A 27,418-nucleotide genomic window follows, 5' to 3' on the forward strand; every position below is an offset into this window, starting at 1 on the left:
CAGCTTAGAAAGATAGCCATGGACTGAGAGTAACTAGGGTTGAAATATGCATGATACTAGGATGAACACCTCCAGTGCAATGCTACAGAATGTAGTCCAAGAACTGCACAACAAATACTTATAGGAGTCATTCTTACTTACGTTTTCCATTTAAAAGTTCATGCAAATATAGAAGGTATAATGGAGGAGTCATCGATTCATGTCATTGAGAAATTTGCCTAAGAAAATCTGCCTACCTGAAGAGAAAAAACATACTTTTATCTATCATAGCTCATAATTACAGACCAATCTTTCATCTGCCTTTCCTCTTGTACTGCATATAATAAAATTAAATCTTAAAATAAAAGTATAAGGTTGAAGGGAAAGGTCTCCAAAAATTATCCTGGAGCATTACCTCATCTCTTGCTTATAATGCTGACTCTGATTACATGATCTCATATTTGTCTTCTCAATATCTGAGGCTTACTATCCTGATAAAAGAAGTTCCCATATTCTCCAAAGAGAGAATTAAACTTTCAACTTCACCGAAGGAAGTGATACTACTAAGTAACAGAGGCAGGAGCATTAATATGAGAAGAGCTTTGCAGACTAGCACCTCTGCTTTAAATTACAGCCTGAATCTGGAAAAATGTGAGACTCAGATCCAAAGGCATTCTGGCTTTCACAGGAATCCTGAAAAGTTGCTTAATTGGTAGGCAAAACATATCCTGAATTACACAGCTATAACCAAAAGAACTGGTATTCAGGATATAATATAGCTGAAGAACAGTCAAGGAAGGAACCAGGTATAGCTTTGAGTCATACATCTGGCTCATTTAATTCTGGATTCTATTTATTGAATGAATCAAAGTTCCAGTAATAGAACTGGAGGGTAACGTAAAAAAAATAATGAGCCATGCTCTCAGCTAGTCAGTGGAGTATAAAACTTTACCAGTTCTCACCAGGCAAGCATCTGGACCAAATGCATACATTCACTCCAGCATCATAAATTTCTACCTACCAAGCAGGAAGGAGAAATACTCTTTGCCTGATGGGAATTTTTAAATTCTCAACCTACGAGAATTACAAGAACTAACTTTAATGCAGAAGATACGTTACAGATATTTGACTATGACAACAAAAAGTGTTTCAAAATTAAAAAGTTCAATCATTACAATGTTGAATGAAAGCTGAGAGAAAGAAAACTCCCACTTCACGTCTATGTGGAGTTATTTCCTTGCAGCTCCACACAGACACTAGTGTCACAAAATAAGCTTTAAGAATAAGACAGTTTATATACACAAAAAAATCCCTTTGTGGTAAGTGCCAACAAAGAACACATTGTACATTAATTGCTGGTCTCTCAGTCCAGACCATCTGTCTCTGCGATGTAATGAAGGCTGGCAGCACTGCTGCTATTTGCTCAATAACTAAAATTGGGTCTGATCTAAACCCTCCTCACTGTCTTGTTATACTATCAGCTTGACTTTTGTGAACTGAGATACAAATGCAGTGCACAGCCACCTTTTAGCAGCAACTGCTGAGCCTGCTGTAATGTGCCTGAAGTTGAAAACAGAGAGTATTAGCAGGGATAATGAGAAAGAAATGAAACCACCAACCACACCTGAAAGTCTAGTGTATTATAACTGCTGCGCTTTCACATGGTGAGAATGTTCAGTACATATGGTGATAGCTGCCTCTGAGTATTGCTAAAGCATTGTGGGGTTTCAGACTCATCACAGCATTAGGACTTGGAAATCTACTTCTGTAGATGGCATCTGTAATTATTCTTATTTGACTAATGTTTATAAGCAGCTGTGAAAGTCTAAGTCTTAACTTATATACAAGGATAACTGAAAAACCTTAGAAGCCTGGGTAGCAGCATCTGATATTAAAATAGTTGTAATTCATATCATTTGCTCCATAGAACAGAAATGTAATCAAGGGAGAGACTGGATTCACTCTCTGATGCTGACATGCCGAACTGAAACACCAAAGGCAGATCTGTTGAATCTGCATTCCACCTTCTGTGGAGTGACCTGCCACATTACAAAAATCAGGAAGAAGTTTTCTTTCTTGGAATTTTCAGGACAGTAAAAACATAGTCCTGTGCGTACTGCAAACTCATCCTGCTTTGTGGTGCCCATCCAGCCCAGCAGGAATGGTATGAAAGCAGTGATCTTAATAGTGACTCTGTGTGAGCATGATGCATCCCAGCTAATGCTCAGTTGGTCAGCTGCTCAAGGGATGCAAGTTATCCTTTAGTTATTCTTTAGCTTGTGCCTTCCAGCGAGAGAAAACATACATTGCTTAAGAGGCAACAAGATACAGGGAGGATCTGAGCAGCTTAATATTGAATATAAGAACTGATTACAATTATGTGGCAGTAGTCCAGTTTCTACTTCAGCTAACATCGACTGCCTTAGAATGTGGGTGGCAAAACAAGGATTAAGTCATTTTCATGTACATGTAATTCACACAGCTCTCTGAAAGAAGGTGGCCATGTTGATGCAAAGCTTCTCTTTGGAAAGCTGGATTCATCAGTTCCCACCCTGCTGAGCAAGATTAATGATTTTTCATTATTTTCTGGCTTCAAGATCAACTGGGAAAAGTTGGAGGTTCTACTGCTTTCCAGATTTTGCTCCGGGAAATCTGTACTCATCTTGGAGGGTTTCTTTCATGCTGCCAGAACACAATGAAGCACTCAGGTATTTGGTATTCTCAGTATCTCATCATCATGGGAAACAATCATTTTTTACCATTAATTAAAATCCTGCAAAGAGATTTTGACAGATGGAAGTGATTGAACTTATTGCTATGGGGAAAGGTCAATTCCATTACAATGATTTTCACTCCAAAAAATTAATTATTGGCTGTTGAACATACCATTGGAGAGTCTGAAGAGAATTTTTTTCCCCAAAAGTTACAACTGTTCAAAGAGTTCCAGTGAGATGGAAAAAGCATTACTGCATCCAGACAAAAAAAGCATAAGATCAATATATATGCCTAGAAAAAGGCAAACATTTTTTCAATGACTCGAACTATACTGGTACAACCTCAAATGCATATTAATTCTCTTCCAACAGTGGTAAAGGTTCTGTAAAAATTGGGATGTTGGCCCATTATATGAACAGGTTCTCATTTATGAAGAGCCAGTGCTCAAGCTTGAGTTAACTTGGATTTCCTTGGAACCATGGGTTTACTGAGCATTTTCTACTGGAATGTTTTGATTTATTCCTCCAAACAACATGCACACACTCCTGAGAAAAAAAAAATGTGTCCAGAACATATATGAAAAGAAAGGATTTAAAGATGGGAACTAAACACAGGAATCGAGTGTCCAGTTCTGGGCCACAAAGATCATTAGAGGACTGAAGCTTGAGGAAATGCTCTTTAATATACACAAGTCATGCTTCGTTTTCCTGCCAAGCATATCACACAGTCTGGTGTAAATGGGGACTCATCACCCACTGTAAGTGGGATAAATTCAGTGCTTGATTTTAATCATCTAAACTTTTTCTAAGTAGCCAGTTCAGGCGCTGAGAAGGATTAGACCTTGCTCTGCCATATCTCTCTCTAAGAGAGGGTAAAACCGGACTTCTGTCACTCTGAAAGTATCAATATTGTCCTGCTCCTCACAAAGCACTCTCAGCTTGAAAACCCTGGTCTGAATCATGAATGCTATTCTAACAGGAAAGCAGAATATACTCCTCCCCCCATTTCTCTTGACTTCTGGTGTAATGGTCTAGAAAATGTTTACATGAGACCACTCACCCACTTTTTTGCAAGAGCAACAGCAGCAGTGGGTCAAAAGTTCCCAGTGAAATTGACAAAAATATAATTCGTCAATGGACAAAACAAATCTATTTTTCTAGGCTGCCTATTCTTCCGTAGTGTGATTTAAATCAAATCCCAGAATAGCCAACATTTTTAGATGTCTGCATGAGCAAAAAGATGTGGCCTGCTTCTCCCAGCCCTGGGACTGTAACAGCTAATAATGGAGTCAATGGTGTAATACTGACTCCAGATATATTTGAGCACTGTCTGAAACCTGATTGTGCATGACTTTCAGAGAGCATGAGCCATAAAAAGTATGTTCGATACAGCCCAAAACTCCCAATCTTTTTCATTTTTATAGTTACATAGTCTTGCAAGCTTCAAAATCCCTGAGAGACCATGTGGTAAAACAAAAAATAAATGCAAGTAACATATTCTTGCAATTGGTGCCAGCCCAGTGGGACTGAAAATCTGTTGTGCAAAGATATAGAAAAACGAACAATAGTATGAGAACATTCTTCTTTCAGAAAAGTTAGAAGCTCAACATCACTGCATGAAACAATGAATAAGCGAGATGGAAAACACAAAGCTACGTAATGAGTTAAGAAAAATATTCAACTTGACCCAAAGAGCCTTATTTACTTTAACACTTAAAACCTCCCACTAACACTAAAAAAAACAAAGATGTGAACGTACACCCAAAACTGCTTTGAAGCATTCTATCAGAATAAAATTGGTATATTTCATTATTTCTTAATCTTCTAAAGAAGTGGCTTCCTGCCAAAAGGACTGTCCCAAGTTTCCAGGGCTGTGATTTACACAGCTGACAACTAGTCCTAGTTTTTGGTTGCATGCATTTTTACCTTACACCACAGACTAGAAGTGATTTGACTACCAGAACATGGTCCAAAGGAAGGCTGGTGAAAAGGCAACCAACCCTGTTGCTGACACCCTGCAGCCAGGCAAGCAATGCAGAGTTATATGCAATTGAGAGGTTATGCTTTATGGGGACATTGTGAGAGAGGGCACTTGAAGCCTCATAACGCAACCATCTCACAAACATGATTTTTCACTGGGGAGAAAGTTACTCAGTTATACAGAACACACTGCACTTTCTGGAATCTGGAGTTCAACTGAATTTATACAGGATTTTTATTCTGGGTTTCAGTCACAGCATTTTTGATCAAGCCTGGGAGTCCCAATCCTACTAACAGTATTGAATTGCTGTATTCAATTAGAAGGTGGATTAAATGTTTTCAAAAGTTCTACAGATGCTATGAAGTTCATGGCACATCAAAAAATAAGCCATAGGAAAAAAATATTCTAAACTCACTATCTCCTTCCTTGTAATGGGGCAGAAGTAACATCAGTTTACCTGTTTGAATGTTGTTGAAATACAACAAAGTGACCTTCTTTCCTGAACAATCCATTCAATATACTACTTCTGAATGAGTTCTTGATGTAGAAAGGCAGAATAATAGCCAAGAATACCTCTGAGAAAGCAAAGATTCAAGTCATTTTCCTATTATCTCCATTACAATCAAATTATTTAAGATCAGTATATCAGGAAGACAGAAATGCAGAATTTTTATATGTTTCAAGCTCTCTCAAGGCCATTTCCAAATGGAATGAAATACAGCCATTACAGTTTTCTAGTAGGCTGTGCACAATCTTTAAACAAGGCAGAAATGTAGCTGGTCCTTACTTGAACAATACTGGAAGCAATAAAGGCAAAGAAACATTTCACTCTACCTTTTACTCCCTGCTAAATGGGTTTTCAGAAGTACAGCATAGCTCCCTGTAAAACCTCTCACTGCATCCTCTTCTCTCATGATTCCCTGCTAAGTGGAAAGTTTGTGGTAGCTAATCTATTTTACCAATGTGCAGAACCAGCCAAAAAAGAAAATCACTAATTTGCAAAGGGGATGGCATTCTCCCTTTCTTAAAGAAGGACTCAGTGGATGTACTCCCACTGCGTGGCAGATTGTTCACCCAGGCAATGCCTTCAGAGCAACGTCTCATGCGCTCAGCAGAGCAGCGAAGTCTGTGCTATGGTGTAACAATTAACAATTACAATACAGCTCAGAGTAAAAACTCAGTGAAGCTGATGCACAGAAGAGGGAATAAAATTGCTTCATTTTCCTTCAGATTCATTTTCAGCTGTAGCCTCCATTACATATACAAATTGTATTCAGTGATTCATCCACCATCCTCCAGTAGTGTGCTGACAGCATTTTTATCTAAAGTCTCAAATCTCATATCTTGGGAAAGTGAAAAATGCAATTCAAGATTTTTCTGCAGCTATGTAGCCAAAGCTCTTAAAAAGCTGTTCCATGGTATTGGGTACAGCTAGATCTTGGTAAATAAAAACTGCAAAGTGTGAGTGTTTTTGACAACTACGAGTAGACGATTCCAATCTAAACAGGGAAGGATCTTAATCATATTTATATGGCATATGGTATACTCAGGAAAGCATTTGTGTAGTATGAAATTTTAGCATTATTATCAGTAATCTTAAATCAATAGCAACAAATACATGAAGTAAATACAGATTGTTTTCAAAGATATGAGTGGTAGTGAAAACATGACAAATGTTCCATACAAACTCTAGCCTGCAAACAAATCTATTCCCACAAGTACTCGAAGACATGAATAAACATTCTCCTACACAAATCAGGATCACTTTATCATGTTTGCTCCTGAAAAAAGCCTGTTGAAAACAAAGGTTTATTCATGTTCTTCTGTTATAAATTGTCCTATTTCACAATGAAGAAAAATGTATTCCCACTGGGTTACTTTGATGATTTTCACTATTGACATCCCTGAGAACATCAGCTGACTGACTGGGAGTTCACATTAATACCCTGTAGTTATGAGGCACATCTGATGACTGGCAGCTCCATCTTTACTTCTAATCAAAGGGATGTAAGCCTGTTCCACTCACTAACAAATGAAACAACAAACCACAGGATTGAAACACATCAGTGCATGACTGTGACAGTAAATACTGCTTTGTGTGTGTCATACAGCCCTGCTAATCTGGCTTTGGGAGCAAAAGTGTCCCATGCCCTGTCAAGAGATGGCTTGGTTGAGATGCGGTGAGAGAGAGAGGGAGATGCGGTGGCTTCGGCAGATAACATACTGAACAGCTCACCTATCTCCAACCATAGCTCAAGCTATACATCCATTGCATTTAGTTTGTGCACTGTTTCCTGTGTTTCACCCAAGATGCCCATCCATGTTGTCAATGATCTTTATTAACAAGTTTTTAAGAAAGTTGTTCAGAAGTGTGATGGATAACCTAGCATTTTAGTACTACGTGTTAATGAGTAAATACTGAACCTCCACTCTGGCATTTTCATGATGTACTGTTGTCAGACTGGCTGAAGCCAACACAAGCCTTTTGTAGCAGTCAATCTGAATGCAGCTGTTTAACAATGCTACAGTGAACAACTGACATACTAGTGCACTAAAAGAATGATTACACATAGCATGCATCAATCACTTGGCAGAACAGAAATATAGAGTCATTGTAATAGAACAATATCACATGATAAATACCTTCCCCCTTGAAATCCTCGTGCCTCAGCGTTTAGAGATGATCTATGGTCAGACTTCACCTTGACATTTTTCCCTTAGCAGCAGACTATTGTTCTATGACATTTTTCTTTCAGGATGGATCATACAAAAATTTTTCAGAAACAATCTGAATGAACTTATACACCCATAAAAGGAAAAACAACAACTGCTATTTAAATTAGGACATTTTGACTAGAAATATATTAAAATACATAGAAAATGAAGCTGTGGATAGGTTTGGGTCCCTCTTTACTGCTAGTTTCTCAGACCATGCTTGAGCTTGTTCTCTTTTCGTCTTCCTCTCCTGCTCTCCAAGATTTCTTTGACTAGCTCTGTCTTAGCAGGGGTAATTATTTATAGACAAGGGAAAAATCATACCTTGTAGAATTCTGTGGCTGTCTGACTGATTCTTGGGTGAAAAAAAAGCTGCTTATTCTCTTCCATCTTCTCTAGTCTGCTTGTTACAAATATCTGGTTACGAGGGAAGGAAAAAGCCAACTCATTTAGCCTAGTCTTCAGTGGCAGGAAGACAGAGTCTCTGGGAATCTCAGCATTCATACCCACAAAACCACCCCTTCTAAAATTATGCCTCCAAATAGTGCCTACTGCATTTTGATCTACAGTACACAAAATGTCAGCAAAAACTATGATATCATGACATAAGGCTAAGGCTGGGAATTTTGCTGTTTTTTATGAGGCATGGAAAAATGAGGTAAAGAAGTCCTATCACTGGGTACTGTGATGGAACGTGGTATGCTTGTGAGTTGGAGATACATTACTGCAGGGATTTGACACAGTAGTTTTAAGTAGCTTTGTGCAAGCAGTAAAGAGGAGAATAATGAGGTCCTCTCAAAGTATATTAATGAAACTTTTGTACAGCTTCACCACTTCATGAAGTCTTTCTGTGACTTGCTTCCCATAGAAACTAGAAAGAGGAATTTGAAAAGAACTGACATTAATACTACTTTTCATTTCTCACCATCTATAAAGCTGTGCTGACTGACTGCTCAAGGTTCGAAAGCTTATGGATTGGTAAGAAGGCAAACAATAAACACTTTTTAGCAGCCTTGAAAAGAAAGTAAAATAGCTTAAAACTTCTCCTGCTGTACTGTCAACCCACAGGGTTGCTACTTGTTATGACAATGCAAAATCCACATTTGAGCTAGAGTTGAAGTGATCAAGTACACATGAAAAAATGGAGGTTATGACAAGGCAGCAGATTTTCTGGCATGGAGTTTGTCACTAAATGAAAGGTAATCCAGAAAGGTATATTAAATGGTAATATATTTTTAAATTTAGAAAGCTATAAAATAGGGAGAATGCACTGAAGCATTTGAAAGATGTTCAGAACAAACTATTACATGCTGAAGTTCATTATCACTGGTAATACAATTGGATTTCACAAAACCAGTTTGTAAATAATTGCATATGAACTGCACATGGTTGCTCACAGTTTACACATGATTACAGTTTGATTGCAGAGACAACCATACAAACAATGAGCTCAATTTACCCAATAGTTGTAAATGTTTTGTAAATGGATTATGTGAACTTACATCCATTTGGTTAAATGTACTCAGTAAATATTTTTCAGTTGTGAATCCATGCAGGATACTCTGTGTGGGTTTTCTATAGTTCAGCACTGAGAGCTCAGCAGAGATCCTTCTGCTGCCTTTAGACTCACTCACTTTTTAGATTTTGCTATTTTTCTCACCTTTGTGTCTTCATTTTGTTGGGTCTGATAAAAAAAAATCTGTTGCAGTCAATTGAGAGAGTCATATCGCTGGGCTGTATATCAGGCTATTATAAACAAGTAACATGCACAATTATAGAAAATTCACATCTATTTACAAAGACAGCATCACAAACTTTACCATGCCCTACCGCAGTGGTACAAAGAGAAGAACAACAAAAAATGCCTATATAAAAGGTTGAATATCAATGCTGGGAGAACTGTCAGGGGTTTGAATACAGTTAGCTTCTAGTAACCAGTCAGTATGATAGTTCTTGGGAAGATTTGTTCAGAATATATCAGGCTTTTCACAACTCTTAAGCCTGTCACATTAGACTAGAAACCTCTCAATTACAGCCTCTCCTGGGCCTAGTGAAGCCACCATTTCTAGACTTGGCTGCCACAATCACAGAGAGAAGCTTTCCAGAACAGTAAGTAATTCTGCACCCCCCCCCCTCCCCCCCAAAAAAACCCACCACATTTGGGAAGAAAGCAAAGCTACATCAAGAAGGAATAACTTGGTAAACACCAGTTACTGCCTTACATACAGACAGCATAATTCTACATTCTTATTCCCTTAACACCCAGCTCCCCAAAAAACCAGGGTGGATGGGCAAGAGGGAGATCTCTTCCTCAACAGATAGGATTTTTCTTACCTCACTTTTCCAATCATGAAAGAGAACAGTTATTTCTAAAGGGCTGGGAGAACTGCAGCCTTAAAGGAATGTTTGTTAGCAACAGACTTAAATGAAAGAGAAATATTCTTTTGTCTCCCTCGCCACACTTCCTTTATTCACATAATTAGCAAAATGAATCTCTATATTAGTTGCAGCATATCACAGAACAAAAGACACAGATGACTCCAGAGTTCGCAGCGTAGACTCGAAGATTCTTTGTGTTGCTTAATAACACACCTCTGCTGCAATGGTGCCATTAGATCATTGTAAATTGACAATCTTGTTTACAGTACATTCAAAAGCTATAAAAGCTTTTCGAAAACAAGAAAGTCAGTGACTTACTGCTATGCTTAATATCTTGCATGATAATAAAGGCCATTTCAAGACTACAGCAGGCAAACAAAATTCCTCTGAACTTAATGAAGTTATGCCTGTTTACAGCCACTTAGAATTTCACTCAGATTGTGTTTTTGAGGTACTACCTCACAGTATGCTTAGCAGCTGCCTTCCAGTCATGCAAAGAATGTGGCCACTATCATATTCAAAAAGTTTCACATTAGTTGTATTTTATTTATTCATTTATTTTTTAACAGGGAGATATATTAATTAGAAAAAAATGCCCTTGTTTTCAGGGGCACTAGAATATCATCTTGTTGAATAAAAGGAACAACTTCACTATTAATTATGTCCACTGAGACTTACATGTTAACTAAAAAAAAAGCATCTGTAACATATGAGTTCAAAATAACTTGTAGAATTGTTAAAGTTCATTCGTACAATAGTTTTCAGATATTGTTTATAAAAGACATTAATTTTACATGTCGTTATTAAAATATGCTTTTTTTTTTTTTTGCCTTGTGAAACTTTACCGAAACTAAATTGAAAAAGGTGTATTTCAAAAGGCCTAAATGAACATAGGATACTGGAGATAACTAAGTGTGCACAGATTTCTATCATAAACAGTTACAGGTTCTGTTTGGATGTTCAAATTAAAACAACCAGACCAATTCATCTACTGAACTGAGTACGTTTCTAAGACTCTCTACAGTGGGTACACAGAGATACCAGCTTTTGTCAGAAAAGGCTCTGACTGCTTCTCTCAACAGATAATTTGGGATAAAGATATTTCTCTTGGCCAATTAATAACATTTTGAGTATGTATACTTTAACCTTTTTCTTCATCAATCCTTAAAGGTAAAATTCAGCTGCCAATACAGGAGGAGGACTATACAGCCTGGATCTATGCCTGCATTTCTTGCATGCCATATATGATCACGGAAATCAAATAGTCTCTTTATAGGTTTTGTACAAGACAGCCTAATCCGCCAACAAAACGCGTGCTTATTTCATGTATTTTTTTTGTCTCATTTTTAAAGAGAAAATGAATTATTTATTACAGAAAAGAGAAAAAACAGAGAAAGGGTGCTACAAAAACTGGTTCACCATGTAACAGAGAATACGGAGAAGGGAATAGATAATAAAGCAGACAATGGAATACCTGACAAAGGTGAAACACTGATGCAGATACTGGAGGACTGAAAGAGAAGATCTCCCTATGGTACCATCTGAGCAACATGAAAAGTAAAATAAATAAATAAATGAAAATGAAAAACCAAACAAACCCATATGACTTGCAGTTGAGATTCTTAAGTAGCCCATATATTTTAATAATTCCATCTAGACTTTCTTGCCTATGAATGCAATAACTATCACATGTAACACGATGTGCACTTATCTAGCTATACAACTACTGTTTTCAAAGTCATCTGCACTTAGTTACCCAGTTAGCCAGGTAGGTCTTTGTCCTGCCTATTGAACCGCCAAAGACAGCTCTCTGCTAAAATTCTCTAATGCCTCTGACATCTGGCCAAATCTCCCAGGCTTATTCCCTAAATCATTCTATAATGCACAAATCCCTCAGCACATCTCCTTCTTACACCTAACAACACTCACTTTTTAAAATTAGATGATGTTTTGAACCAGCCAACTTCATAAACCCGTGGCAGAGGCGAAAACCAGCCGGCAGGCAATAGCTTTGTACAGTGTGGGCAGGAAACAGCCATGAGTGGAGGTTCTGGTCATTGGAAACGGTCAGAGTCAAAAGAAATTAACACATTTTGCCCAAGAACATGCCGGATACATGGTTTCATAACACACCAATTCATTACTTGAGGAGATAGCACTCTTCCTCTCATCAAATATTAACGATAATTTCAGGAAGTTTAAAAAATTGTCTCACAGCAACTTCTTGCAGCCATTAATTAAAATAATGAGCTCTATAATATTAAAAGTGTAATTCTCTCACATGTCCTCGAGTGTTTGCCTAGAAGCTTCTTTCTTTGGGGGGGGCAAGGAAAAGCTGAAAGCACAGCAAATTAAAAAGTTGATAATTATATTACTCCCGGCCAAGCCTACAATTCTCAGCTGGCAAATATGCAAAGTGGTTTGTTATCTTCTTCTGTCAAGATGCCTCAGAACTATTGTTTTTCTATCCCCAATCCAAACACTGCGTTTCCATCACTTCGCTTATCTAGAAAAATGACAGGCACCATCGTCCACCTTTGGCAAATTCAGAAGTACTATATTTAAAGGGAGACTTTCAGCATTCAGGGATGACATTGAGCTGAATGCAAGGGAAACTGAGAGGGATTCTGCGTGCCCTGTGCTTACATGTATCAACAAATTTGTCTCTATCATCCTTTTGTTCCATTTCATTTTTGGGGCCTGTAATGATTCAGATATCCGAAGAAAACCAAAGACAACTGCCATAAAGGCATACAAGACTCTTCATATAGTAATTCAGTTTCCAGCCAGTAAGTCAAGAATCATCAAGGATTAAAAGACAACAATGTATATCTACATATAAAGTTGTTTGTTGTTGTTTTTAATTTAATAAATACACCAAAATATGTCTTTAGTCATCTCTAGTCTTAATGGAATTTTGACTTTGCTACATCTTTTTGCTGGCTGGAAACAGCACTTGAGAATGAAAACAGGAGCCCTAGATTAATTTCCTTCCTGTTTCAAGGGATATTTTTCATCAAGATACTTGTGCAGAGCTCCCAGAGGCCTGTTTTGAGAAACTCTATTTAGCACAATTAGTGTTCACTGCAAACTTCTCCTACTCTGTTAAGGCTTTTAAAAATTGAGCTTGTGACAGCATCTGGGAGAGCTGTTCCTTCCTCAGTGTCTAAGTAGACACAGCTTTGAGAAAAATTAAATACATGAAGGTACATTGTGGTGTTGTCTTTTGTGTCAATGACAGCCAAGAGGACAAGAAGCCTTGTGCAGTTCACGGTGCTCTGAAGCAGAGCATAGGAAGAGCTTTCCAACTCTTCTTTACAGAGTTCAACTTTAACCTCACGTGTTCTCAAGAACTCAGGCGAGTATGTTAAGTAGACCAGAAATCTGTACTGTTTATACAAATAAAAATACTCACAATGGAACCTCTCCAAAAGATGGACTATGAAGACCTCTTGTTCTAATACCTTTGGCTCTGGTGGTTGAAATACTCTTCTCAAAGATCATCATGAGTATTCAAGTCTCCTTACCTAAAGGAATTTTAGACTTTTCCTTAAGCAAGTTGTGAGAGCCTAACCTTTCTCGATATGTTTCGGTCTAAATACTTCTTTGACTACCAGGGAACAGAAACTACACAATGTAGCACACGGACAAATTCAAAACTCTAGGGGTACACCGGAATTTGCTTGCTGAGAGTACTCTACAACCTTTTCTCACCTCAGCCTGACTTTCCAAACTGTGTGGACGCAGCAAGAACATCAGCCCAGGACAGCACGACCCTGGCCCATAGTGCTGTCTGGTAGAAGTGTTCCTTGTAAAGCCTAATCACAGCGCTGAAGTGCCAGTTCCAGGATGACTGAATTCTTTTCAGCTAAACATTGCTATACTTTAAGCTGCAAGTACAGCTGCCAACTTCAGATGTATTCCTGCTGTCCACTGCTGATTTGGCTGCGGAGACAGAGAAGGAAGAGATTTACAAGAGACTTCATCTTCATTCTTTACTTTCAGAAGTGTGTTCTCAAAGTGCTGTGCTACAATAAGGTAGTATGCTACATTAAAGTTTTGCTGTTGAGCTGAATTTGGCTAGTTACAGCCCAGAGAAAGCTGCTCAGCGCAACTCCAAACTTTCAGAACTATTATTTCATTTACACTGTTTTAGTTCTTTTACCTCAGTTTTTTTTTTCCCTGACTTAATCATAAAATTTTTTGATAAAAGAAGAAAATAAAGCCACGTAGCTGCCTACATTAACATCACCCAGTTCATCTGTAATTATCTGTTATTCCAATGAGAAAATTAGAGAGAAATTTCTTTGTTGTATCTTTTTTCTAACCTGATATGAAAATGACTGAATTATCGTAATAAAGCACTAACTTCCAGAGAACCAAAGATGACCTTTTTAGGAGGGCAGTGACAGGCAGAGGCCGCAAGCCTCAGTTGAAAGACGATTTACAAGAGGAAGTTAAAGGGAAAAGCCAAGTCTCAACGTAATGATATAAACAATGGCATTTTAGATAGAATTGATAGCAGTTATTTCAAAAGAGAAAAAAATGCTCGCGGTTCAGCTCATGGCAAAATAACTTGCTTGCTATGTTTGAAACTTTAACTCAAGAAACAAATTAAGATACGATGAAAGGGTTTGTGCCATAACAAATGAGTCTCTCCCCTGTGCCAAGGGTCTGATACAAAAAGTTTTATTTTCAGTCTGCTTCTAATACTGAAAAGCCACCAAATGGCTAAAGAAATTATTCAAACATAAGCAAAGCCATCTGACTGTAGTGTTTGCATACACATTGTATATTGGCAAATAAACTCAGCTGACTATAAAGTCCAAACCGGATACAAAGACTCAAGTGATCTGCAGTAGTGTCTTGGCTAAAGTATCAGTGCATTCAGCTTCAGAACAGCAGCTGAGAAGGTTTCTGGAGCTTGGAGTTCTGATTTTTTTTACATTTATCCTGGTCATAAATTATTATACCTTCTCTGTATCAATGTAATGCAATTGTGAGACAGGTTTTTGAAGTTTTTCCAAAAATACATTTCATTTTATTCCAGATTTCATTTGGGAACATCTCAATCTCTTCCTAGGCTGATGTTGGAGCAGAAATAGAATGTAATGTGGCAGTTCAGTAGCAATACATATACAACAAAAGCAAAACTGTAAAGGAGCAAAATAAATAAATGAATAAAAATCTGCAAACCCTGCATCTAATGGTAGGTAAAATGGAAATCCAGCTGTAAAGAGGGAAGTTTACAAATAATGACATAGGCAGTTGAGAAGTACAGAGCACTCCCTGAAAACTAATGACCTGCAACAACACAGAAAATTATCTGAGTGTTTTGACACAGAAAGCAAGTGGATGGAATTACTTACAAGTCTGAAACTAATACGCAAGCTTTGAAATATTTGGTTGTACTATCAAAACTGAGCCCCTCTCCTCCTGCTGTGTAAGTCTGCCTTTCTGCTTGTTAATCTTACGAACCTTGATACTATTAGTGCATTAACAGAGAGGCTGATTTTTAAAGAAAACAGAGCTCCAGGGGCTACAGAACCACTTAATAACAGATCTTGAAATTTCTTAAAAATGACCAGGGGTTCATGTTTATGCTCTTGATGCTTTTTGCATTTAACCCGTTATATCCCTTGCTACTGCACGGCAGAGGAGAAGGCACTAGAAACAAAGACTGTCTCCCCTGTGGTACAGACTTTTTGATCTACACGATCCTCAAAATTCTGACCTTTTCTATTTCACGACTTCCGCAATTTTCCTTCACACTCATGCAGCTTCACAGATGTACTGAGAGCATCATAGCTCAGACTGCCCAGCAGTGTAGTGACTACCACTCTCTTGACGGCTACAAACTTGATTCTTCTTTCAGTGGAAAGCACCAAGCTCAGGATCCACAGCCTGGGTGCATAGAATCATGGAACAGAATCACAGAATCACCGAAGTTGGAAGAGAACTCCAAGATCACCCAGTCCAACCATCCACCTACAATCAATACTACCCACTAAACCATGTCCTAAGTACAACATCTAGCTGTTCCGACCCCCAAAGACAGTGAATACACCACTTCCCTAGGGAACCTGTTTTAATGCCAATCCTGAGAAGAAATTCTCATAGCCAATCTGAATCTCCCCTGGTAAAACTTGAGGACATTCCATCCTGTCCTATCAGATGCGAATGCATTCTCCAGGGCAAGTTCCTCTATTCAAGTAACCTTCTGAGAGAATATTCCTAGACATTTGTCTTCACAAGTGCATTTCAGGCTGTGATTCTGTAATATGAGTACCTCCAGTCCTGATCATGGCATGCACATTTTAGAAATAGGCCAACTATGACATACATTGAAGTTTGTGGTACTTATTGCTCACATACTTAAATCCTTTCAAATTACACCAAGGAACGTGTGGAGGGAAGAGACACTTAGAAAGGACTCCTATTTTGAAAACCAGATATGTAAGAGTTAATTTTTAGGTGTTCAAGTCCTTTAATAAAAACAGATCTTAAAGAGTTGAAGCATACAGTCTCTCATGCAGAGAAAAAAGGTAATTTTTGATCACAAAAGCATTGTGATTTCAAGAGACTTGAAGAGCCCTCCTAGTAGGCACTACAGGCTAAGGATATGGGAATGTAAGACTTCAGACACAGGGAGAGAGAGGTGATCTACAGTTCTGTCTATGCAGGCTCACTGTTTCTCATTAACAATTTCCTCTAACACAAGAAAGAAAATGCTTAGTTACAGTCTGCAGACAGGGTCAGGCATATGCACCAAAGCCAAACATCACAGTAGCAAATAGAAAGGAAAAGAGGTTTGTGAAAATATGGTTAACTTGCTAGTCACCTTGCACTATGTACAGGTACATTTATAAAACCCTAATTTTCAGTTTTGACGGAGCAATAGGATTGCATCTGTCCTTAACCAGCATCAGAAGAAACTTCTCTGGGTTACCAAATTTCGTTCTATCCTACCTCACTCACAGCCTCAGCAAGTTACAACTTTGTATTTTAACTCCCCACCTCTCAGAGAATCAAGTATGTATCTCTGGAGATACCAAGCACAAAGTTAATAAATTGAATATTTACATGCACAGCTGACAACTACTGGGAACAAGAAATGATGGGGAGAATATCTGCTTAAGAATTTACAATTAAAGTACACAATGCATTGTCCCAAACTCAGGGACAGAAGAACTATAGCAAATTCTGGTCACACCCCAGCCACTGGTGGGTGTGCTGCGCATTGTACAGATTCATGCACAACACAGTAGCATGGATCCTTTCTTTGTTTTTACAGGAAGACAATCTGCAGGGTAGAATTTCCAACTAGGGAGGAGAGGAAAGCATTAAATAAATACTAATCTGCCTTGACTGTCCCTACTCTCACTTAAGTGAGTGATACACAGCAGCCTGAACATCATATCTTAGAACATATAAAACCCAGCCTGACTGATCCAACGTTCAGGCTACTTTCTGTGCACTAAGGTTATGATGATTTCCACTGAACATATCATCTATGTAAAACTGACAGATGAAGACACATCTAAAAGATGTACATATGTATATATATTTAATAGAGATCGACAGCATGGTATTTTGCAATGGAAGTACAGGCTATTTGAAAATTCCCCAAGCAGAATGTGTTTGGTGTTTCAAGGTTAGTAACGTTCTCAACCATCCCACTCACACAACCAGAGTGGAACTGAAAGGCAGCATGCATCTTTTGTGTTTGAAGGCAATCTCTGTTATAAAAATCACTGAGTACTCTCTATTTGTAACAAATATCATTACTTGCAGAAGTTAGATTTTTTTATTATTATTTAAAAGAAATAGTGGTTTTGATAACCTTATCTAGAATATCTCTTTTCCCCAGTTTAGTCACTAAAGCCTAGAACTCTTTGTCTCCAGTACATTGCCTGTAATGGCATTTTTAAGGCAGCAAATAATTCTGGAGCCACATTCATTGTTGCATACTATGTGATCAATTGCTTGCCAGGAATTTTTTGTTTTTGTTTTTGTTTTTTTTATGATAAACATAAAATCTCAGGCTAAATGAGAAATGAGATGTACAGTAAATTTTCCATGTGATTTTATGGTTTTGGCTTCTGTTGTTTTTGTTTCTTTTATTTTAAACTTCAGAAGACAATAAAGCAGAGTCAATTATAAGGAATTTAAATGAATTAGCAAGGGTTTTCTTTTTCAGCATTTTTTTTACTGCAATTCCTCATTACTTGCCATTTTTAACATTACATTGGAGTAAATCATTCTTCATAACACAATACTTAATTTGATGACTAATACAGATCAGTTATCCGATCACCAATATACCAATGTACTTAAAAACATTCTAAATGCAGTGTCACAAAGAGAAAGAAGTATTTCCATTATTCTAACACCCCACCTAGAAAATCTATTCCTCATTTATTTATTTGCTCCAAACCTTTTTATTTATTTTCTGCCATTTAGACTACCAAAACTATAAATATTGTGTTGATTTGAAGTATTCCAAGCACGGCTAAAAATGCTTGGCCACTGCTATGGATCTTCCTCACTATTAGGCTCCCTCAACAACCTCAAACAATAAATAGTTTGTGAAAATAAGAATGACTGTATTGATTCAGGGCAAGCATTCACCTGGCTCAGTATTCATTCTCCAACACAGACCACAAACGGATATCTAGGAAAATGTAAGAACAATCATATCACACACTCCTCAATATCCTTCTTCCTCCCAGCCTTTACCCTTTTCTGACTCAGGAATTCTTCTGGGCCTGTTGTGGTTTGCCTATTTAGTAACCCACAACAGATCTCTTTCAATTTCTGCATAATATCATAAGCCTGTGTGAAATGTTTGCATCCACAACATGTGTTAAATATTTCCTTACACTTACTAGCTGTGGTGAGAAGAACTACTTTACTTCATCTTCTCTGAATCAAGCTTGTGTTAACTTTCACTGATGGAACCACAGCTGCACACTTCATCAGAATGCAGACAGCCCATGCATTTACTCAATCACGTGTTCTGCTTTGTTCTTAGGGACTATGTAGAGATCGTTGTAACAGTTTCATTACTTTGCTGTCAAGCACTAAGCTGATCTTTCTTTGTACTATTTCACATAACCTCAATTTGGAGTGAGAATTTTACTCTTTTTTTTTTGTTTAAATAGTCAATTTCTTAGGAACTTGTCACATACAAAACTTGTGTATTTTTCATTCTTTTGTTCCCCTTAGCTTTCCTTTCACAGGTTCCACTGATTCATCTTGTCCTTGAAATTAAAAGCAATTGCATTTTGTCTTTCAAATAAAGACAGTAGGAACATAAGGAATTCTAGGCTTATCTTTGGTACTCCACATTTCTAAAGGCATTTCATCACAGCTCACCACTCTGACACTGGTACCACTATCAAGTAACAAGTCTGAACACCATTAAGCTAAACATTTTTCCAAACATGCCCCAATTACAGAAAAACCCATGCAAAACATCTCCAAAGAGGTACACTGCGGCACCCAGTGAGTTCAGCAGCTCCAACATTAGTATGATGGTAAAAAGACAGAGGTGACTAGAGCACAGAGGGAACTCAGGATTTTCCCATGAGAAGGCTTTCTCCAGGTGCTTTTTTTGCAGATTTATATTCAGTTTTCATGTTAAACTTGTTTCACGTGTACTGATTCTGAAGCTGATCTGGAGAACAGAAGGCCAATTTTCACCCATAAAAATCACATCGTGGAGAACTGAACCAATGCAGCACTACATTTAAAAGCTTTCTATGGAAGAAATGTAAAAGAACTACTAGGATTACAAAAGAATTCTAAAGCAGGAAAAGTCTACTAGGACAGAACTAGTTAGCGTGGATTTCCTATGAACATGCAATTTTTTGGCAGTTAAAGCCAGTATAACTTTACGCTTTGTCATCACCTTCGCTAACTTGTGTCCAACTGTTTCAAGTCAGTATGCTGAAACAAAAGAAACAGCTGATGCTTCTCTGCGTAAGAAAGGAATGCACACAGTGCTCAGAGGCACTACTTGGCCATAACATTAGGAAATGTCTCTGTAAAGCACACTACTTACACTGAATCCTCTCTCTTGATATTATTGCCCTTGTCTAAGATTATGAGACACCCAGTATTGAAAACTTTCCTAAATTCCTCTTACAATGGGGAAAAAAAGTAGTAAATATTTAGATCAATTTTAAAAAAAGAATAATTAATTTAAATAAGAGAGGAAAAAAAAAAAACCTTCTGAAATCCCCAGTATTGGATTAAAATACCTAAATGTATTTGAGAAGCTCATGGGCTTCCACTAATGCTAAGGACAACTCTAAGCAGTTTCAATTAATAACACTTAAATATTCCATTCAGTTGATTTCAGGAGAATGGTCCTGCTTTTCCGTAAGTGACTAATTGAGCTGACATTTGTAAACCATTATGGACCCCAAATCATAATCACCATTTCTTCCACACAGAGCTTTTTCATCCAGCTAAACTAGGCTGACTCCAAAAGTACATTTTAGAATGATAATTAATTCAATACCAAATGTGCCTGCAGTAAAAATACCTTTAGGGAATGAACACATAATAGTGTGTGTAGCTTTTAAATAAGCTGTCCACAGGGCTATGCCAATTTAAACAAATTAAAATAATTGTCAGTATGCTAGGTATGGAAATACTCTTTTTGTAAAACTGCTGTGAAATGCCCTGGAGGCTTGGGTGGCATAGCAAGACTGCCCAATAGATCCAGGCACTTATATTATCTCTGTCCAACCCAATAGAAATGTCCTCAGGAGTTACAGTGCATTCGGTAGTGTTGATATAATAGCATAATCCTTTTTATTCCAGGCAGATGTACAGAAACTCAAACAAATCCCTTGAAAGGCAGTGAGCCCATACTACAGTACTCAAATACGGAGCATTTCTCCCACTGGTCTTCCTGGTTATCTGACTCATACGTTTACATTCAATTTTCCACCCCCAAAATATAGTCTGGAAAAGGAGGAGTGCAAAAATAACCCTTCAAATGTTTTAAGTGACAACAGACACACAACCTATGCTGTTGACTGAACTTCACTTGCTTCTGTTTAATTGGATTAATGTGTTTGAGGTGGCATTGATATACTTCATTCACCCACCGCTGCTATCAGCCATATGGGACAGCTCCAATTTCAGCAGTCTCACAGATGCTCAGCACTCTTGGAGCATCTAAGAGTTCTTCTAATAAGCAGCAATTTTTAGGCCACTGAACACCATGATCTTATGCTGCTTTTTTCAGTCTCACTATTTAGACTGCTTTTATCTTCTTACACACGTAGCCCACAACAGTACTACCATACCTGTGTGAGGAGAAACACAGACCATTTTCACAATCAGGTCCTGATCCATTACACGCTGGGCCAGCTTTTCAAATACCAAAGCAAAAAGAACAAAAATGCCCTCTGAAAGCACTGTTAGATTGATAGCTATCCATACTCACATTAACATGCAATTTCATGAAGACTTTGAGAAGTCTTTGCAGTCTTATGTATATTCACATAAAACAGACATCTGGACAAATAAGAAAATCATTTCCGTGGGTTTTCAACACCACCACAGATGATCAGTGCAATCCTTGATTTGTTTGTTTTTTTTTTCCATCAGGTTCAAAAGGCATCATCAGGATAACATGGGCATTTTTCTACCTAATGTGTTTTGCTACATAGCAGAGTATGTAATGATCACCAACCCAGCAGAGACTAACATTCCACACCCTGATAACTTAGTACATAACGGCTTTTCACCAAAAGTTAAACTAAAAATTAATGACAACAGTATATAAAAAGATTCAGTTGCTTTCCAGAGCCTGAGAAAAATGAGGAAAGAAAAAGAAAAAAAAAAAAGCAACTCACTGATAAGGAATACCTACAAAGCTGCTATTTCTATCTGTTATACTGAAGAAGTTACTATATTTAGCAGGTCAAGATATCCTGAAGGGAAGAAAGAGATAATCTAAATGTAGGAAAAGACCCGGTCATCAGCTCCCAAGCTCTCTAACACTTGTGTTTAATCTTTTACCCTGGCTCACATTTCTAGATATAAACCCAGGCGTCACTGCACCAGTCCAAATTCTAGACTTCTGCATCTCAGAATTTTTCTAGACACATTTCGGTTTAAATTCACTTCTATTTATACTGGAATATCTCTAGACATTACCTTTGACTAGGTGACTAATATTAAGTATTTCAACAAAGGACTTCTCATAGCCAGCATTCAGAAGAGAGAACACATCCGTGATTCTTCCCCATCTGCTCATACAGATTTGCTGCTTGGTTTTATAAACCCATTTTCATACAAGATCAGACACATGGTTCTTCCAGTGCCCCACTGTTTAAAACCCTGGATAAAGTCTATAGGAAGAATGCGGCCAATATTTGGCTAACATTTGGTTACCCATATCTAAGTGTTTTTCAGTATGTGAAAGCTCACAGAGATAATTTAGAAGAGAGTCTGATGAAAAAAATTCTAGGTACTGGAATTCTTCTCTCTACTTATAAAAAAATACATGTAGGAGAACTGCAAAAGATTTCCTCTCCCCTCAAACCAGAAGACTTTCTGCCACATACTTATGATGCATTTCCCATCACAAACCACCCACCCCAGATGTTAGGAAAAAGTTGAGAAAGCCTGAACATAGTCTATGATCCCATTCCAACAGTCATTTCATTTACCCCACCTAAAGTGGAGACTATGACTATCTTTCCCAATAAACAAAGTTGAAAACAGGTGCTTATGGTTATTGCCCTGGACTCCTGTGCAGGGACATGTGACATCTAGGGCAATTTTAATTATTTCTGCCTGTATTTGTTCTCTTTCAAAAGAAAGACAAAAACATGTGCTTTCCAAATGGAAGCTTATTAGGAGGATTATTTTTTTCTTAGTATTAGTAGAACTAGTTCTGGGGGACATGGGGGATTAGACATTTAAAATTTCCTGTGAAGTAAAGCCTTTCAAAAAGGTATTTGATAACAGTTTCTGCCAAATGAATAGACAGTAATGCGAAGGGGGACTGTTTCCTAAGATAACAGTAAAATTCGTCTTGTGACATCTTGATGTTGTACATGCACATGTTTAAATGCAGAAGTGAAAAGATCAGAAGAGATACAAAACTTGATAGCTTTAACTCAATTTGTTTTCCTTTGAAAATTGGCAAGTAAATTGACTTTTGTGACAAAAAGTACTCTGCAGGTGTTCTGCATTGGACTTCAGAGCGATGCCCTGTCTGCTCCACTTACAATCAAATGAGTCCCATGGGAATGGCTGAATGCCCTTCTCAAGGTACCTTTCCCTCTCTCTGCCCAACGAAGTGCACCATGTGCACACTGACCATCTTAGTGGCCTATCCACGTGTCCCAGGGAGTGAATTAGCTAAGAACCAAATCAGTCACCAGCTAGTGAGCTGTTCTCAGTAAAGGTAGAGAGAGCTTGCTCTTTTATTCCTGTCAAGTTATTTAGTGAGAAAGCCCATTTGAAGGGGATATTGAATCCCTGAATGGGATGGAATTTTTGAAGGGAATTTTGCTTTTTTACTTCATTAGCTTGAGGATTCCATACAACTCATTTCTCTGTGAACACATTCAAACATTTCTTTAAAAAAAATAATAATCCCGCATTTGTTTTATTGTATTGAGTTTTATAATCTCAGAGAATTTACACATCTACATCTTTTAGGGATGGTTTCTTTTAATGGCAGTAAATGGATTAATTTTTTTCTCAGATTTTAAGTTCTGACATTTTCAAAATGGCTAACAAACTCAACTACAGTATGTACACAAAAAAAAAGAAGTGTCAGTACCTGCAAATATTCCTTGAATTCCCTAAGAGTGAGTAGCCATCTAAGAGAAAACATTTTCTGCAACGTTATCTCCATTAGCAGTATAAAAAATGCAAGCGCTCAGACTATTTGGTAATATAGACACATCTATCCTACCCTTCTCCAAGTGTTACTCTTCATGCTGAAAAAGGTCAAAGCTAATCCTCTCCCATGGATTGTTCTCTTTACTACGGAGGTGGCCATCTGTGCAAAAAGCTCTAACTTCTGCTCCAGCTTTACTTTTTCCTAGAGATCTTCCTCAAGGACTATTCTGCCTAGCCCATCTGTAACAGTGAATGAAACTACAGTGCCTGCAGGTTCAAAGGAGACTTCTGCAAGCCTTTTACCTTAAAGTTGTCATGAAGGGGTAGTTTTTTCTTGGCCCTAGAACTGTGCCACATTAGAATAGTTTTAAGGACCTCTGACCTACCTCCAAATGCATGCAGGCTGATCCACAGAATTAGCCTAATATAGTTCAGCATACTGAAAAGCTGATACTTTCATCCATATGTTGTCCACTTAACTGTACAACAGATTCAGAGGTAGAGGAGAATCCTTCCTCATCTACAGTAAGCACGGTAAAAGTAATTTCCTCTGCCTGATTGCAAGGACGCACCTTTTTCCCCCTCAGTATTGCACAGTTTTAATGAGGTTCTAAAAATATGTAATTTTTTGTCCTATAGATACAGTTCTATATTTGTGATCTCAAGTGATCCTCAAAATGCATTAAAAATGGCTTAGAAAAATGGTTTCTTCTGGAGAACACACAAGTCTGAGTAAATGTCTGTGTATACAAAGTATTTCTGGAAATGAAAGTGGATGAATAAAATACACTATAAAGAAAGAGAAATAGAAAGAGGATTAGTAGCAACCTTTTAGCTGTGAAGCTTTGGGATGCAGGAAAATTAAGGTTAGAGCAAAATCCTGCTGAGTTAATATGTATGGAAAGATGAAAGAGAGAGGAGAAAGAGAGTGTGGCAAATGGGAAGGGGGAGAAAAGCTGCAAAAGGTCAAGTTGCATGGAGAAGAGGTGAGCACAGAATCAAAGGGTAGGAACCATATGAGCTGAATCAAAGCAGAAAGGAACCAAGGCTTGAAATAAGAACACTGATCATTCTGGAGATATGTTATTGGATTAAAGTGGAACACTGTTATCACCTTGTCCAAGGAACAAGAAAGGAATTAAAAACACACCTTACAGAAGACTGTCGAGCTGTATATTTCTTTTTACACTTCTTTCATTAGCCAAGTGCCAGCTTCTTTTGACTCTAATTTCTCTAGCTTTATTTGATAGAACAATAGGACTTTTCTTTTTCATTTACGTTGATTTCCAGGACTCTTCAATTTATTATAGATGATAATCCGTTGAATATTAATCACAAAAGAAACTGCTGTTACTTCGACTATCTGAATCTGACTGGTATTGTGGCTAAATTTTTCAGAGGGACATGTGCGCTGAAGGAAGAAATTGATTAGTGCATGAACTAGTTCTCCAAGGAGAATCTGTGGCTGACGTCCTAATTTAGAAGTCTCCTCAGTGTAGAGTGAGCAATACTAAATTGACATGGGAATGATTAAAGATTAACTAATCTTCTAGCTTTTTCACAGCGCAGCCACACTTGAGAATTATGTTGCTTATTCCTTCAAAATACTTATTACACTTTGAAAACCCTTCTGTATTTCATACAAACCATTTCTAATGGCTTGCTTTTGAAGCCTGATTCCTCATCCCCATTTTCACTTTCATTACCTACCCACTTTGGTGACAGAAAAAAAAACTTAAGAGCCCTCTGATATTAAACAAAACAAACAATCAAAACAACAATAACAACAATTTATCTCGGGTAATCAATGTTCCAAAGAGGCCTTAGCTAGGTACTAAAGTGATTTTTTTAGTCCTATTGCCACTTAAACTCAGAAAGCAAGCAAAAAGCTTCAAGTATCCACAGCCTGATCCAATTCCTTTTGATCTCCATTTTGTGCAAGCTATGCCAGCTGAATTTGTAAGGGGAACAGAAAATAGGACAGGTCTATAACACACAGCTTTTATTGTCAGAAAAACACTAACTATTGGCACTTTTATCTCTGTATATTTATATTCAGCAATATCTTTAAGTTATGCAAAAAAGCAAATGCATTATTAAATATTCAGTTTTGACATTAGCTTCACTGAAAGGGACTAATATTTTATGTAGTGTAACAGTTACGATTGCTCATTAGGGCTTTGGAAACGAGAATGGATCGGCTCTTGACTGTATCTGATGGAAGTTTGAAGAAGCAATGCCTGCCACGTGACGCAGCCGTACACAGCAGTTCTCAGGAGCACTAAGCTTTCAATCCCCCTGCTTGCAGTCCCACTGATTGCGGCAACACACGCGAAGCGCGACAGCCAGCAGCCCCTTCAGCAGCTGGCGTCGATACCAGACTTGGCAAATTTTGTTAGATCTCCTTTAAAAGCAGGCACACCTGACCCTGAATATCAAATCTCCTTTAAAAGCAGGCACACCTGACCCTGAATATCAAATCTCCTTTAAAAGCAGGCACACCTGACCCTGAATATCCTTATGCCTAACACGTGCCAATAGTTCCCTCTTTCCACAAGGCTTTCCAGAGTCTTACAGTCACAGAAGCACGGGAGAAGCACGCATTCAGGCAGCAGAGGCGGCCATGTCCGGGCACGACCACCCCGGGCACCACCGTGTCAGAAACACATCGCACCAAAGGGACAAGAGTCCGCACAGATAACGAGATATATCCTCCTAGTAACAGGACTACTTGCCTTTAATAACATTGCTTCTCTCCAAATATTACATTATAAGTGAACTAAACCTGCATAACTGTTTACCCTTCCAAAAAAACAAAACAAACAAACAAAGCCCCACCTCTTTCAGCTGCAGAACACCACAGCGGAGCGCCGCAGGAGCAGCCCGGTACCACAGCGCCTCGTTGCACGTACACTGCCCCACTCACTCAGACCACACGGCCCCGTTACCGTCCGGGGGTGCCCCCAGGCCCCAGCCCGGCCCCGCGGAGAGGTGCATTCTACCGAACGTTCGGCAGCCCCCACTGCTCCTTACCTGGGCTGCCGGTCTGCACGGCCGTTGCCGTTCCGTCGCCGCCGAGCCCCACACGCCGCCCGTCCCGCCGCGAGCTGCACGCGCCTCCACCGCTCGGGACGCTCCCGCCCACGGGATGCACGCGGCCACTCCCCCGCGAGTAACGGCCCGCTGCCCTCGAGACCCCCCTGCAACGAACAGGGACAGCCACAGCTCCATCAGGTGCTCAGAGCCCGCCCAGCCTGACCTCGAACGTCTCCAGGCACGCGGCAACCCGCGCCAATGCCTCATCGCGTTTACTGTAAAAGAAGTTTTCCATCCCATGGATCATTTCTGTGGCCTTTCTCTGGATGCAGTCCAACAGGTCTGTGCCTCTCCTGTACTGAGGACTCCACATCTGGACACGGTGCTCCAGCTGAGGTTCCATCAGAGCAGAGAGGCAGGATCACCTCCCTCGCCCCGCTAGCCGTGCTTCTTTTGATGCAGCCCAGGATACAAATGGTTTGGGGGGCTCTCAGGGCACGTTGCTAGCTCATGTCTAGTTTGCTACCCAGCCCAGGTCCTCTTCAGCTGTGTTCAATCCTTTCATCTCCCAGCATGTACTGATAGCACAGCTTACCACAGCCCAGGTGCTAGACCTTGCACTTAACCTCACGAGGTACACCTGGGCCCACTGCTCGAGCCTGGCTAGGACTGTGAATGGCATCTTGTCCCTCGAGCATGTCAAACACACCACAAAGCTTGGTGTCATCCACAA

General features: G+C 38.7%; 1 protein-coding gene across 43 annotated transcripts in view; it reads right to left on the reverse strand.

Annotated features, from left to right (window-relative positions):
- LOC107054313 overlaps window positions 1-26,788 on the reverse strand; it is a 209,996-nt gene extending 183,208 nt beyond the window's left edge. For 42 of the 43 annotated variants that reach the window (XR_006931166.1, XR_006931168.1, XR_006931167.1 and 39 more), the window contains exon 1: window positions 26,683-26,788. The gene's annotated coding sequence lies outside the window, so the exon portion shown is untranslated. Of the gene's footprint in view, window positions 1-26,487 lie in introns of all 43 variants that reach the window. The other variant, XR_006931161.1, reaches the window with a different exon arrangement.
- Between the last annotated feature and the right edge of the window lie 630 nt (window positions 26,789-27,418).

The sequence above is a fragment of the Gallus gallus genome, chromosome 11 (assembly GCF_016699485.2).
Source record: "Gallus gallus isolate bGalGal1 chromosome 11, bGalGal1.mat.broiler.GRCg7b, whole genome shotgun sequence".
Lineage (NCBI taxonomy): Eukaryota > Metazoa > Chordata > Aves > Galliformes > Phasianidae > Gallus > Gallus gallus.